This window comes from Dendropsophus ebraccatus, chromosome 3 (genome assembly GCF_027789765.1).
Source record: "Dendropsophus ebraccatus isolate aDenEbr1 chromosome 3, aDenEbr1.pat, whole genome shotgun sequence".
In the NCBI taxonomy this organism is placed as follows: Eukaryota; Metazoa; Chordata; class Amphibia; order Anura; family Hylidae; genus Dendropsophus; species Dendropsophus ebraccatus.
The window spans coordinates 177,751,447-177,767,149 of NC_091456.1; the positions used below are offsets into that span (position 1 = coordinate 177,751,447).

General features: G+C 48.4%; 1 protein-coding gene across 3 annotated transcripts in view; it reads right to left on the minus strand.

Moving 5' to 3' along the window:
• The window catches only part of CTIF (cap binding complex dependent translation initiation factor), a 147,016-nt gene extending 131,525 nt beyond the window's left edge, over positions 1–15,491 (minus strand). The window contains exons 1-2 of one of the 3 annotated variants that reach the window (XM_069963212.1): positions 15,387–15,491; positions 4,352–4,406 (exon numbers count right to left, since the gene is read on the minus strand). The gene's annotated coding sequence lies outside the window, so the exon portion shown is untranslated. The other 2 variants (XM_069963210.1, XM_069963211.1) reach the window with 2 other exon arrangements.
• Positions 15,492–15,703: the final 212 nt, after the last annotated feature.

A 15,703-nucleotide genomic window follows, 5' to 3' on the forward strand; every position in this document is an offset into this window, starting at 1 on the left:
GGGCTTCAATAGACACAGATCAGAGGGGGAAGGTTTCTGATGCAGCAAGCTGCAGCTCAGCCGCAGAACGACGCTGCCCGAGCCTTCCTCTTTTGATCATGAAGATGAAGGGAGACATTGAGAATTTAAAGCGTCACTGTCATTTAGAAAAACTTTTGACACATTACAGGGACATAACTAGCTATGGTGATGGCGGTCCTCACTCTGGGTGATCAGCTGATCCTCCTGGCAGATGAACTGTGCAGTAGTCGTTGTTAATGAGACTTCCTTATTCAGGGACAGCCTCTGGTCTAGAATACACCTCATACCTGCTGCTCTTACCTTACATCAGTATGTGGTGTATGATTCAATTATGACCATCCACTGACAGATGTCGGAGGATATAGGGCTCAGGCGTGCTGGAAAATCACCACCCAACCCCTTTGTTCTGGGAGAGATACGCCACAGCCAGAGCTCTCTTGCTGCGGCTTATCCCTCTCCTACCCATAGAGAACACAGGAACACATAAGCCTTGCTAAACGTTCCTGTGTATGGAAAGGACGGGAGAGATAATGAACGGTCAAACAATCAGTCGCTGTCAGCTACTGAAGATGTATGGGGACCATCAGTTTCTGATCAGATCTGCTAAACTGCTAGAAAACTTTAAGGATCCCCTTCACACATCCATGGCCATTTTTATAGCCTGGAAACCTTTCAGGAGGCTTCAGGAAACAATCAGTGTTTCTTGACTGTTGCGTCGTAACGCTGGGGGAGGTAGAGGCCTCTTGTGGTTGGAGATATAATGCTGCCACTAGAGTGATTGACAGGCGCCAACGGCTCCCAGCCTAGTCACTCACAGCACCGCGGATAAGGGGCCAGTGCCAGCAATAGGCAGCACTTGCCCAGGTCATAGCGCTGGCCTGGACTGCCATACTATGCATCCGGAATTCCGGACAGATTCCAGATTCTGGAAGTTTTATGGAAATGTGAAAGGGGCCTAAAAGAAATATCTTTGATGTGAAGGGGAGCGAGGAGATGTTACAGCCATCAACACATCGGGAGCTTGGGAATGCCTCTTTGTCAGCGTTTGACATTCTGGGAGGACAGACAACTATATCAGACAGTTCTTTTTTGGATTTTCTTTGCCTCTGGATCAACTCCAGCTTGGGTGGGGTTTTGCTGCTCAGTTCCATTGAAGTGAATGGAGCTTAATTGCAAAACGCACCTAAACTGGAGACAAGAGTGGTGCTGTCTCTAAAAGAAAGTGGCCATGTTTTTGTAGCACTGGATAACCCCTTTAACAAAATTCCCACCACCGCAGCCTCCAGCGAGAACATCCCTGCAAGACAGAAGGCTGGTAGCAGGAAGCCGTCATTTTACTCTGAACAAAGAGACAACGCTGTCGCTGAATTCACATCACTCCAACATCAGGGGACAGCTGGCCGGCTGCCAGGACCAGGACTCGAAACAAAGGACGGCAACATGCGAGGAGTCAGACGCTGGCAGCGCATGGGCTACGGGTGCCAGACCTGCTCTGTACAATCCAGCCTGCTAACCCGCCTATTGTCTGCAAACCTTGGGTATCAGGGATGGTCCAGGAGACCACGTCTCTCTCTGTGACGGCTGCCAGTCCATCATTTTACCAGGGCTTGGTAACCCTTGCCATAAAATTGCCAGAAAGCTTGATTAAACCTAACTAAAAAAAGCACATATATACTAAAATTATCAAATTTCTAATGCTTTTTAAGACCTCTGCTTGCTGTCAGATAATGTGAGCATTAATTATGCAAAATGGCATGAGCCACCCACAACCATAGTTCACTAGTGGCTGTTATTGAGCACAGTTTTTTTATATTTCAAATCAATTGGTACCAGAAAGTTATACAAATTTGTAATTTACTTCTATTTAAAAATCTCCAGTCTTCCTGTACTTATCAGCTGCTGTATGTCCTGCAGGAAGTGGTGTATTCTTTCCAGTCTGATGCAGTGGTCTCTGCTGCCACTTCTGTCCATGTCAGGAACTGTCCAGAGCAGGAGGGGTTTTCTATGGGGATTTGCTGCTACTCTGGACAGTTTTTGACATGGACCAAGATGGCAGCAGAGAGCACTGCGTCAGACCGGAAAGAATACACCACTTTATGCAGAACATACAGCAGCTGATAAGTACTGGGAGACTGGAGATTTTTAATCAGCAGTAAATTACAAATCTATATTCAGTTGATTTGAAAGGAAAAAGATTGCTGGAGTTCCCCTTTAATGCTTTATTTTTGGGATAAGGTTAATCACATACGTGTTCCCATTCCTTGACAGCAAAAAAAAAACAAAAAACTCCAAAGTGACAAATATTTTATGCAAACGCAAGCGAAATCCCTTCACTTAAAGGGGTTGTCCAGACTTAGAAAAACATGGCTGCTTTCTTCCAGAAACAGGACCTCTCCTCTTTTTCTAATCCTGGATAACGACTAATTGGTTATAAGGGTTTTCATTCCTATGCTTTGTTCCTAGAGGACAATGCAGGAGACGAGAGCGCTGCGGCTCCTCCGTAGCAGATCACAGCCCATGCAGATGTCACAGCGCGGCTCCCATCACCGCTGGATGAGGTGGTGCAGCCGCAGACAGCCAACAAAAGGCTTCATTCCCCCGCAGCCTCCTAACACACCAGACAAATCTGCAGCCTGTCCCACCAGGGCACGCCTGTCAGATGTGGAGCGCTTAGCTGTGACAGCATTATTGTATGGACAATGCTCCCATTCAGCTGAACGGGGCGGACACCTTCTCACTCTGATGCTATGTGACAGATGTGCTGGCGCTCCCATGCGTCTGCTCTGGATGCTAGGTATAGGGTGGTATAGGTCTAGTACTGTATACCAATACTGATATACTCTAGTATACCTACTCCGGCAGCATGAACAGTCTGAGAGGCTTCTTAAAGGGACAGTAAACTTTTAATGACACTCATTCCTTTGAATACGCCATAAAGGTCCTACATGGGAATACCCCGTTAAATAAAGGCTACTTTCTTCCAGAAACAGTGCCACACTTGTCCTCAGGTTGAGTGGGGTATTGCAGTTCAGTTCCATTAAAGTGAATAGAGCAGCGTTGTAATGACACAGACAACCTGAGGACAGGTGTGGCGCTGTGTTTACAATCAACACCCCAATTTATTGAGGTAATTGGTACTTGTACCTTTGTAGCCCAGCTGCCAATCATCATTACCAATTAGCTCAATAAATTGGTGTTTACTATGTGGTTAGGAAAGTATCAATGAATCAATTAAGAGCACTGAAGGCAGAACGGCACAGGAGGATCGCATAGGAGATCGCATCCTTACCGCAGGAGGGGTCTGATGATGCCGCAGGAGGGGGTCTGATGCCGCAGAGGGGGTCTGATGATGCAGGAGGGGGTCTGATGCCGCCGCAGAGGAGGTCTGATGATGCCGCCGGAGGGGGTCTGATGCCGCAGAGGGGGTCTGATGCCGCAGAGGGGGTCTGATGCCGCAGAGGGGGTCTGATGATGCAGGAGGGGGTCTGATGCAGCCGCAGGAGGGGGTCTGATGCAGCCGCAGGTTCAGACTGAGGAATTCTCGCGGAAAATGTCCGCGGAATTCCGTCAGCTGTCCGCCCGGAGATCCGGAGAACTATAGATCCCAGCACTTCTATATACTGCTGTGCACAATAGGAGCATGAGTTATCCATATTTTTCTACGGAAATACGGATGCCAAACATGTTGCAATCCGCAAACAATCCGTAGACAATTGATGTCAATGAGAGCATCCGTGAAAAAATCTGGGTCCGCACCCGGTCCGCACTAGGACATGTCCTTTTTTTTTTACGGATTGATTTTCATCCATTTCTGCTACTGATCGTGTGAATAGCCCAATAGACTTCAATGTGCACTAACTCGGATACGGAAATACGGATCCGTAAATTACGGAACGTGTGAATATGGCCTTATTCTCCAGAGCTGCACTCACTATTCTGCTAGTGGGGTCACTGTGTACATACATTACATTACTTATCCTGTACTGATCCTGAGTTACATCCTGTATTATTCTCCAGAGCTGCACTCACTATTCTGCTAGTGGGGTCACTGTGTACATACATTACATTACTTATCCTGTACTGATCCTGAGTTACATCCTGTATTATACTCCAGAGCTGCACTCACTATTCTGCTGGTGGGGTCACTGTGCACATACATTACATTACTTATCCTGAGTGACATCCTGTATTATACCCCAGAGCTGCACTCGCTATTCACTACATGACAACGTTATCACCTATCAGTCTATACTTTATGAGGCTACACCAGGCATCCGGAGGAGGATGGGAGTCACAGGACGCTCCTCATCTTGAGTGGAATATAACTTACCATAAAAGTTCAAAGGCGGCTGCCTCCATCGCTTCTCACCAATAATACAGCAAACCTGCAATTACAGAGGACAATGGCAGCCAAGCCCCAACCATGGTTGTGTATAGGAGTCCAGGATAAGCACCAAGATCTGGGGTGGGGGTCCTATTAAATTCTATAGACCTGAATAGAAGACCCTTGTGTCTTCCCAGATCAGCGTAGGGGGCGCAGGTGATGGTTAATCTGCATGCAGACCCCCTAAAGAGGTGCTCCCCAACCTGCAGCAAAACTACAACTCCCATCATGCCCTGACAAAGGATGGTTGTAGCCACATTAAGGGTGCGTTCACACGTACAGGATCTGCAGCAGATTTGATGGCCTAGAATTGCTTTGCTTTGAATCTGCAGCTTCAAATCTGCGCCATCAAATCTGCTACAGATCCTGTAGGTGTGAACGCACCCTTAGGGCACAAACACACACACCGTATACGCAGCAGATACGCAGCAGATTTGATGCTGTTTTCAGTTATTTAGATCTAATCTGCTGCGTATCTGCTGCGCTACGCTGCGTATACGGTGTGTGTGTTTATACCCTAAAGGATTGGTTCGCAAAAAAAAAAAACTGCTCCCAGCAAGTGCCAGAGATTTGAAATTTACTTCTATTAGAAAAAGTTTTCCAGTACTTATCAGCTGCTGTTTTTCCTGCAGGAAGTGGTGTTTTTTACACAGTGCTCTCTGCTGCCACCTCTGTCCGTGTCAGAAACTGTCCAGAGCAGGAGAGGTTTTCAATGGGGATTTGCTACTACTCTGGACAGTTCCTGACATGGACAGAGGTGGCAGCAGAGAGCACTGTGTCAGACTGGAGAGAATACACCACTTCCTGCACGACATACAGCAGCTGATAAGTAGTGTAAGACTGGAGGTTTTTTTTATTAGAAGTAAATTACAAATCTCTGGCACTTGCTGGGACCTGTTGATTTGAAAAATAAAAAAAATGGTGAACAACCCCTTTAAGTTTCCATAATCCCATTCACTAACAGCAAGCAGAGATCTTCTAAAGGAAGAATTCTATAGAGAAAGAACCAGCAGCAACCGTTACTTTCCACGTAGAGAGACAGTGACCGGCCATTGTCTGGCTGTGAATAAAGCGTTTGACCTTGTAGGAAAGATCTATACGGCCTGAATGAACATTCATTCATTCCTGTACAACGCAACGTAACCGCAGCTGTGCACGAGCCAAGGACGTCTCTACTATATCTACATACAGCATCTCCTCACATGGGAGATTTAAAGGGGGATTTTGAAACTATTTTATATTCATGGTTTATAGTAAGTATAGGTCAGATCAGCGGGTCCGAAGCCCTGCGGACCAGCGGTTTGCCCATTGAAGTAAACATAAGCTGAGCTGCAGTTACTTAGTATGGCCACCACACAATGTACGGCGCTGTCCGTTTCCATCTCTGTTCACTGTATATATGTGATCAGCTCCAGCAAACAGCTGATCAGTGGGGTGTCAGACCCTCCTCACCAATCTGATATTGATAGCCCATAAATACAATAAAATAAAACAAATTGAAATCCCCTTCAATTGAGTATTCCCAGCCTGTCCTATAGATGCAGGTCCTACAGAGGCTGCCACTGAGGTTAGGCGGGAAATAAAGTAGATTAAAGGGGTCGTCCCATGAAGGACACTCATCACAAACTCAGGGTCGTGTGTAACCATTGAGGTCATGACCACAGGGACCCCCCCTACATTATTAAAATCTATGGGACAGGTGAATCCCTGCTGTAAGTGATGAGCGAGTTATTTCCTGGTAAGTCCCCTTTACTATACACAAAGAGGACCCCCCCCCTTATGTCTATAAACAAAATATACATACTTGACAATCATGAAATAACAATACTATGGAACCTTTTTATTTATAGAAATATTTTAATTGACAACTGGGCGTTAACATTCGGCTTGTCAAGTGGGTGTGTCCCTTAATACCCCAACCTCTATCCAATCTGAATGGACATGTATGTTTTGGATACATATATTTTTTCGCAACTTTGAAACTTATTTTGAGGATACGTTCACACACCATCGCTGCTAAAATTTTGAAGCATAAAAAAAAACAAAAAAAAGTATTTTTGGAGGCCGTCGTTTTAAATAAAAATTGCATTGAAGTCTATAGACAACGCCGGGAAATAATTAAAATTACTGTCAATTATTGATCATTATTTCGAATGCCGTAGCAAACAACGACCAGTGTTCAATACATTGCGTGTTGTTTGCATTGACCTCACTCTGTAAAGAACGGCCGTTGAGTAAATTGAAAACGACTGTTCTTTTCATAAAAAGCATGTTGTGTGAACATAGCCATAAAATTAATTGACATGCTTTTTTTTTTTTGCCTGATTTGGGCAGCAAGTTGGCTCGGTGGTCGGCACTCTTACCCTGCAGCATTGAGGTCCAGGGTTCAAATCGCACAAAGAAGATCTGCAGGGAGTTTGTTTGTTCTTCCTGGGTTTGTCTGAGTTTCCTCATATACTCCAAAAAATTTGGAATCTAGATTGTGCTCTCTGCTGTCACCTCTATCCATGTCAGGAACTTCCCAGAGCAGTAACAAATCCCCATAGAAAACCTCTCCTGCTCTGGACAGTTCCTGACATGGACAGAGGTGGCAGCAGAGAGCACTGTGTCAGACTGGGGAAAATATACCACTTCCTGCAGGACATACAGCAGCTGATAAGTATAGGAAGGCGAGATAGAAGTCAATTTCAAATCTCTGGCACTTGCTGGGACCAGTTTTTTGGGGGAAACTACTACTTGTGGCTGTAAACCCGTGCTAATGGATGGAAGACAGGAGATTTTTTAAATAGAAGTGAATTATGCTGCGTTTACACGGAGCGATAATTCGCCCGATCGTACGATTAACGATTCCGAAGTCCCGATCAGCGTTTAGACGGAACGATATATCGTACGGAAAAATCGTTTTGCGATCACTTAAGCCTATCTCACACATAGGTTAAAATCGGTGAACGACTGTTTACACTGAACGATCTGCGAATTTTTTGTGAACGACGAAGGACGATTTAAGAGCATGTTGTAAGATCAAAACTTTCGAATTCGATCGTTATCATGCAAATTCGTGCGATAATCGTTCCGTGTAAACGCAGCATTACAAATCTGTATAACTTTCTGACACCAGTTAAAGGGGTACTCCGGCGGGGGGGGGGGGGGGCACTTTTTTGATGGGACCAGGGAGGGGGTGGCTGAGGAAAAAGACGTCCACTCACCTCCCCGGTTCCAGCAGCGGGTCCCGCATTGCGGCGCGCCGGTGCCCGGTCCCCGGCCGCTTCCTGGTGTCTGATGCCGCCCGAGATGCTACGTCTCAGGTCCGCTCAGCCATTCAGTGAAGGAGACGGGATCTGAGCAGACTTGATACGGATCCCGCCTCCTTCACTGAGCGGTTAAGCGGACGTGAGACGTAGCGTCACGGGCGGCGTCAGACACCAGGAAGCGGCCGGGAACCGGAGCGCCGCGATGTGGGACCCGCTGCTGGAACCGGGGAGGTGAGTGGACGTCTTTTTCCTCAGCCACCCCCTCCCCGGTCCCATCAAAAAAAGTGACCCCCCCCGCCGGAGTACCCCTTTAATCTAAAAGAATTTTTTTTTTTCACCCCTTTAAATGTTTAACAAACGGACCAAAATCCTGCATGTATGTAACTGCGTCAAAGAACGTGTGGACACATCCTACCAAAAACGGTAACACCCAGCTGTCTGTCTATTCTATACTCTACCAGGAGGAGCAGCAGAGGAATGGTACAATATTAAAAATACTATTTAACTGTACTAAAAAGAACAATACATTTAAAAAGGAAAGAAAAATGTAGGTTTAGAGCCAAAAAAAAATAAAATTGTAATTTCCTTTGTAGGCGGCAGCTGGAAGGGATGGGGGATGAGTGAGGAGCAGCATCTTACTATGCCAGTCTCCAGCGTTAAGCCTGGCAGGTGCTGGGGCACTGGCATCGCTCATGGCACCGGGTGCAGACATCTCTTTCCTGGCAACACAACAATGCCAGGATAGTAAGAGGGAGTGCGGCACAGGCAGATCCCGGGTATATTCCCAATACACTCATCCATCCCGACAACAAAGGCATCGCCGCCGCCTGGCTGCCATGCCACTCTCTCTAATGGGCACAACACCCCCTGCAGCCTTAGATACTGATATCCCCGGGTATATTTAGCTTCTGTAGCCATGTACGCTGCGGACGGCTCCACCGGCAATGAACGGGCGCTGGATGGCAGCCTGACAGGGAATACCTGGCTCTAATAGTAGACGGGTCACGGAGCCTGCTTAACCCCTCACAGCCTGGAAACGCTAAATATTGGAACCAAACCTTATATCATCTACATATAACTAATAACCTGCCTCAGATCAGAACTCCAGATGTTGGCATACCACCATTTCCATCAAGCCTGGATAGACAAAGGGGGTCCAGGCATGCTGGGAGTTGTAGTTTTGCCTCAGCTGGAGAGCTGTGGGTCTTACATCTCTGATCTATGGTGACGCTCGGGATACATATAACACATGCCAGCCATGTTAGGACCCAGTAATACTGGATTACAGGAACACTATCGGGTCTATTATATATGTATATACAAGGGACACCCCAATATAGGAGTCAGGACTCCTCCATATATAATGGTGGGCCGGTCCTGCCCAAATTGACAAATTCAGCAGACTCATCTAATGTGTATGGGCCCCTTTACTATGAGACTTTATCACCCAGGTCTACTGATTATTTCCCCTTCATGACCCTGGAGCTGATTCCCCACCCCCATTATGTTTGTCAATGCAGATTCTGGCCACCGAATAGTTAAAAGAATGGGAACCACCAAGGCCACCATGATCCTCTTCTATCTATGGCAGGGGTAGGAAACCTTGGCTTCTCCAGCTGTTGCAAAACTACAACTCCCATCATGCCTGGACAGCCAAAGCTTTAGCTTTGGCTGTCCAGGCATGATGGGAGTTGTAGTTTTGCAACAGCTGGAGAAGCCAAGGTTCCCTACCCCTGATCTATGGTAAGGTGTTGCCCATGATTCCCAGTCTATCCAATAAGACATGAACAGAGCACCTATACCCAGTGGTGTCCAACCTAACTATGATTCCCATCATGCCAGGAGAGCCAAAACTTTAGCTGTCTAGGCATGATGGGAATTGTAGTCCTGCAACAGCTGGAGCACGCCATACCCTCCAACCAAATAATACAGCGTTACATGTATATCAATGTCCTGGTAGGCACCATATACCCCCTTGCCGCAGCAGTTTTTCATACTCTGGCATCTGTACCTTTAAATGGGAAACGGCAGCAAAAACCAGAGGGTATGCAGGCGCTCAGCGTGCTAAGCAACACAGGAGCGAATTTCCGCAGCTGCTTAGCAACTGGCCCAGCGGCCTCGGGTGACAATGCTGGTACAGAGGTCAGCGCCAACACCCTCTATACTACAGCCCGACCAGGAGTAATGGCGGCTCCAGTGCTCACTCCTTAACGGTACGTTCACATGTACAGGATCTGTGTTCAGTCATTAAAGGGTTACTCCGCTCAAACATAACTTTTGTATGTTGCTGCTCATGGTGAGACTAACAATTTCTTCCATACTTGTTATTATCTATTCAGTCTCCTCCCCCAGTTCTGAGCTGCTGCTTTCTGCTGAAGACACAAAAATCTGTGTGTGAGCTTTTCTCTTTGTCTCCCCCCACTCCTCTCCCCTCCCTTCTGAGACAGCAGCATTGTTGCTTCTTTGTAATGCTGGGAGGGTTATCCTGAGGTCAAGTTACAATGAGCTACAATGTTACTTGTTTACATCAGCCCTCTGAGAAGGGAGGGGGGGGAGACAGAGAGCTCACACACAGATTTTTGTGTCTTAAGCAGAAAGCAGCAGCTCAGAACTGGGAGAAGGAGACTGAATAGATAATAACAAGTATGGAAGGAATTGTTATTCTCATCATGGGCAGCAACAAAAGTTATGTTTGAGTGGAATACCCCTGACATCTGCAGCATCAAATATGTGCCGTCAAATTGGCTGCAGATCCTGAACATGTGAACAAACCATTAAAGGGGTATTCCCATCTCCACTAATATACTTTAGGACTTGTCAATATTTTTGCAAACACATCCAATTAGTAAATGTGCCTCCACCTCCTGATATGCTGCTCCATTGTGGACAGCTTGTTGTCTAGGTTACAGACCACAGCTCTGCTTTAAAAGCAGCGGTCTGGCTGGTGTATTTTTAGTTATAGTATAGATATTTATATATTATACAGTATATATACACTATGGTGGAGATTTATCAAACATGGTGTAAAGTGAAACTGGCCCAGTTGCCCCTAGCAACCAATCAGATTCCACCTCTCATTCCTCACAGACTCTTTGGAAAATGAAAGGTGGAATCTGATTGGTTGCTAGGGGCAACTGAGCCAGTTTACCTTTACACCATGTTTGATAAATCTCCCCCTATATTTATTTACAGCTACACTGTAGCCATCTAAACACACGAGCTTTTAGAGCAGAGTGGTGGTCGGTAACCTAGACAACAAGCTGTCAACAATGGAAGGAAAAGAGCAAACATATGAACTGTTGCAAGGCTACAAGTCCCATTACTCTTTGGGTATCAGGGCAGGATGGGAGTTGTAGTTCTGAAACCGCTGGAGGACTCTGCCCTAGATATACAGCAGGGATGGGGAACCTTCGGCCCTCCAGCTGTTGCAAAACTACAATTCCCATCATGCCTGGACAGCCAAAGCCTTCGGTTCCCCATCCCTGATATACAGCATAGAGAGGACTGGCCCTCATTATGGAGACTTAGAGGCAATGATTCATGGGAAATAACATTCAAATGAGCAGGGTATCTGCCACCAGGGGGGCTTCAACCTTATGGACATAGAGTTTAATCACTATAATAAGTTTTACAACTTTATATAACTTTTCAGACTGCCAAAAGATGATGGAGTTGGGAGGGCTAAACTGCCAAAAAGTTTCTTTACTAAGAAGAGAAGACCCCAGATTCCTATGGGGCGACCCTCTCTATGGTGGAGAGACCTCCTTAGACTATTACCCCTCTAAAATTAAAGGGGCAAGAAGCATCTGACACAATAGCTCCAGTGCTACATTCTAAAAAGGGGGTGGTGGAATCAGGAGTACATAAAGTATGGACCCATTGGTCAGAGTATTGGGGGTCTGGGTACCCCCTGGTGTTGTATATGTCCAGTAAACCCTGATAGGATGACGGATAGTCTACAATGAACATTCAGCTGAGGCTCTAGAGCATGGGTCTCCAAACTGCGGCCCTCCAGCTGTTGTGAAACCACAACTCCCATCATGCCTCGACAGCTAAAGATTTGGATTCGGCTATCCAGGCATGATGGGAATTGTAGTTTTGCAACAGCCGCAGTTTGGAGACCCATGTCCTAACGTGACAAATCCTGCCCCAGTATAGCTGTCTGCTCCCATGGGTCTTGGAAAGAGGTGGGCACCATGGCCAGCCCTGTGCACAACATGGTGACCATCAATAGCTAACACTTGTATAGCATTATAGGGATCAGGAAACAACAATGTTGCGATATGGGTCTACAATGGCGACAAAGTTGAAGTATCGGTACAGAACACAGGGATAGGATTGCAATAAGTTTGCACCAAGGGGCTAAAATTGCTACAGAGACATCACAAAAAAGTTCTCATGGTTCTCAACAAAGTCGCCCTATGTCACTGAAATCACAACTAAAGTGCCCTATGTAACACAAACCACAACAAAGTTGCAGCCCAGAATCAGGTTGTAACAAAGGCATGCCATCAACTTTAATGGCAACAGAGCAATACAATGCAGATTGGAAAGCAACAGGGGTCTCGGGACGGGACGCGGTAACACTGCGGGGCTCGGGACGGGACGCGGTAACACTGCGGGGCTCGGGACGGGACGCGGTAACACTGCGGGGCTCGGGACGGGACGCGGTAACACTGCGGGGCTCGGGACGGGACGCGGTAACACTGCGGGGCTCGGGACGGGACGCGGTAACACTGCGGGGCTCGGGACGGGACGCGGTAACACTGCGGGGCTCGGGACGGGACGCGGTAACACTGCGGGGCTCGCAGCAGGACGTGGTAACACTGTGGGGCGCGGGACGGGACACGGTAACACTGCGGGGCTCGCAGCAGGACGCGGTAACACTGCAGGGCTCGGGGCGGGACGCGGTAACACTGCAGGGCTCGGGGCGGGACGAGGTAACACTGGGGCTCGGGATGTAACCTAGTAATATGGGGGCTCAGGATGCAACAGTAATAATATGGGGGCTCAGGATGCAACCTAGTAATAACATGGGGGCTCAGGATGCAACCTAGTAATAATATGGGGGCTCAGGATGCAACCTAGTAATAATATGGGGGCTCAGGATGCAACCTAGTAATAATATGGGGGCTCAGGATGCAACCTAGTAATAATATGGGGGCTCAGGATGCAACCTAGTAATAATATGGGGGCTCAGGATGCAACCTAGTAATAATATGGGGGCTCAGGATGCAACCTAGTAATAATATGGGGCTCAGGATGCAACCTAGTAATAATATGGGGGCTCAGGATGTAACCTAGTAATAATATGGGGGCTCAGGGTGTAACAGTAATATTAGGGGGGCTCAGGGTGTAACAGTAATATTAGGGGGGCTCAGGATATAACATTGTTGGGGCTCAAGATGTAACACAGTAATATGGGGGCTCAGGATGTAACACAGTAATATGGGGGCTCAGGATATAACACAGTAATATGGGGGCTCAGGATATAACACAGTAATATGGGGGCTCAGGATATAACACAGTAATATGGGGGCTCAGGATATAACACAGTAATAATATGGGGGCTCAGGATGTAACACAGTAATATGGGGGCTCAGGATATAACATTGTGGGGGCTCAGGATATAACACAGTAATAATATGGGGGCTCAGGGTATAACACTCTGGGGGCTCAGGGTATAACACTCTGGGGGCTCAGGGTATAACACTCTGGGGGCTCAGGGTATAACACTCTGGGGGCTCAGGGTATAACACTCTGGGGGCTCAGGGTATAACACTCTGGGGGCTCAGGGTATAACACTCTGGGGGCTCAGGGTATAACACTCTGGGGGCTCAGGGTATAACACTCTGGGGGCTCAGGGTATAACACTCTGGGGGCTCAGGGTATAACACTCTGGGGGCTCAGGGTATAACACTCTGGGGGCTCAGGGTATAACACTCTGGGGGCTCAGGGTATAACACTCTGGGGGCTCAGGGTATAACACTCTGGGGGCTCAGGGTATAACACTCTGGGGGCTCAGGGTATAACACTCTGGGGGCTCAGGGTATAACACTCTGGGGGCTCAGGGTATAACACTCTGGGGGCTCAGGGTATAACACTCTGGGGGCTCAGGGTATAACACTCTGGGGGCTCAGGGTATAACACTCTGGGGGCTCAGGGTATAACACTCTGGGGGCTCAGGGTATAACACTCTGGGGGCTCAGGGTATAACACTCTGGGGGCTCAGGGTATAACACTCTGGGGGCTCAGGGTATAACACTCTGGGGGCTCAGGGTATAACACTCTGGGGGCTCAGGATATAACACTCTGGGGGCTCAGGATATAACACTCTGGGGGCTCAGGATATAACACTCTGGGGGCTCAGGATATAACACTCTGGGGGCTCAGGATATAACACTCTGGGGGCTCAGGATATAACACTCTGGGGGCTCAGGATATAACACTCTGGGGGCTCAGGATATAACACTCTGGGGGCTCAGGATATAACACTCTGGGGGCTCAGGATATAACACTCTGGGGGCTCAGGATATAACACTCTGGGGGCTCAGGATATAACACTCTGGGGGCTCAGGATATAACACTCTGGGGGCTCAGGATATAACACTCTGGGGGCTCAGGATATAACAGTAATAATATGGGGGCTCAGGATATAACAGTAATAATATGGGGGCTCAGGGTATAACACTCTGGGGGCTCAGGGTATAACACTGTGGGGGCTCAGGATATAACAGTAATAATATGGGGGCTCAGGGTATAACACTCTGGGGGCTCAGGATATAACACTCTGGGGGCTCAGGATATAACACTCTGGGGGCTCAGGATATAACACTCTGGGGGCTCAGGATATAACACTCTGGGGGCTCAGGATATAACACTCTGGGGGCTCAGGATATAACACTCTGGGGGCTCAGGATATAACACTCTGGGGGCTCAGGATATAACACTCTGGGGGCTCAGGATATAACACTCTGGGGGCTCAGGATATAACACTCTGGGGGCTCAGGATATATCACTCTGGGGGCTCAGGATATAACACTCTGGGGGCTCAGGATATAACACTCTGGGGGCTCAGGGTATAACACTCTGGGGGCTCAGGGTATAACACTCTGGGGGCTCAGGGTATAACACTCTGGGGGCTCAGGGTATAACACTCTGGGGGCTCAGGGTATAACACTCTGGGGGCTCAGGGTATAACACTCTGGGGGCTCAGGATATAACACTCTGGGGGCTCAGGATATAACACTGTGGGGGCTCAGGATATAACACTCTGGGGGCTCAGGGTATAACACTCTGGGGGCTCAGGATATAACACTCTGGGGGCTCAGGGTATAACACTCTGGGGGCTCAGGGTATAACACTCTGGGGGCTCAGGATATAACACTCTGGGGTTAGTAGTAAAGTTTAGTGATGTGAGGGCTGGGCGCTGCCATGTTGCTCCCAGCAGGGGGGGGAGCTCTCCTGGGCACACTACACCCCTCACCATGGACCCCTCCATTCTCATATCTTAGGGAGGGTCAAAGGTCACACAGCTGCCACTTACCCCCGGGTAAACAAAGCGAGGACCGGAGCCCGGTGAGTGCTGAGCGGAGCAGCGGGCAGGATCATCCCAGCCGGGCACAGCCACGTCTACATGGAGGCAGAGTCCAGCTAAACCACCACCCACATCTCAGGCCTCAGGCCGGGGAGTGAGGTGCCGGTGACGCCGGGCACGGGCGGGTACATACCTGGGCAGTGTCCCGCGAGTTCCCCCGGAAGAGCCTGCCGCCTGCTCCCTGACACCGGCCGACAGCTCCAGCCTGACATAGGGAATGCAGGAGCGTGACGTCACGGCCCCGCCCCCGAGAGCGCACCACGTGGTTCCAGCACCACCAGAGGGCACGCCGGGAAATGTAGTCCCAGGAGGCTGCTCAATACTACACACCACACTGCCAGACACCACAAAGGAGGCTGCCTCATATTACAGACCGCTGCCAGACACCACAGAGGAGGCTGCTCCATACTACAGACCACTGCCAGACACCACAGAGGAGGAGGCTGCTCC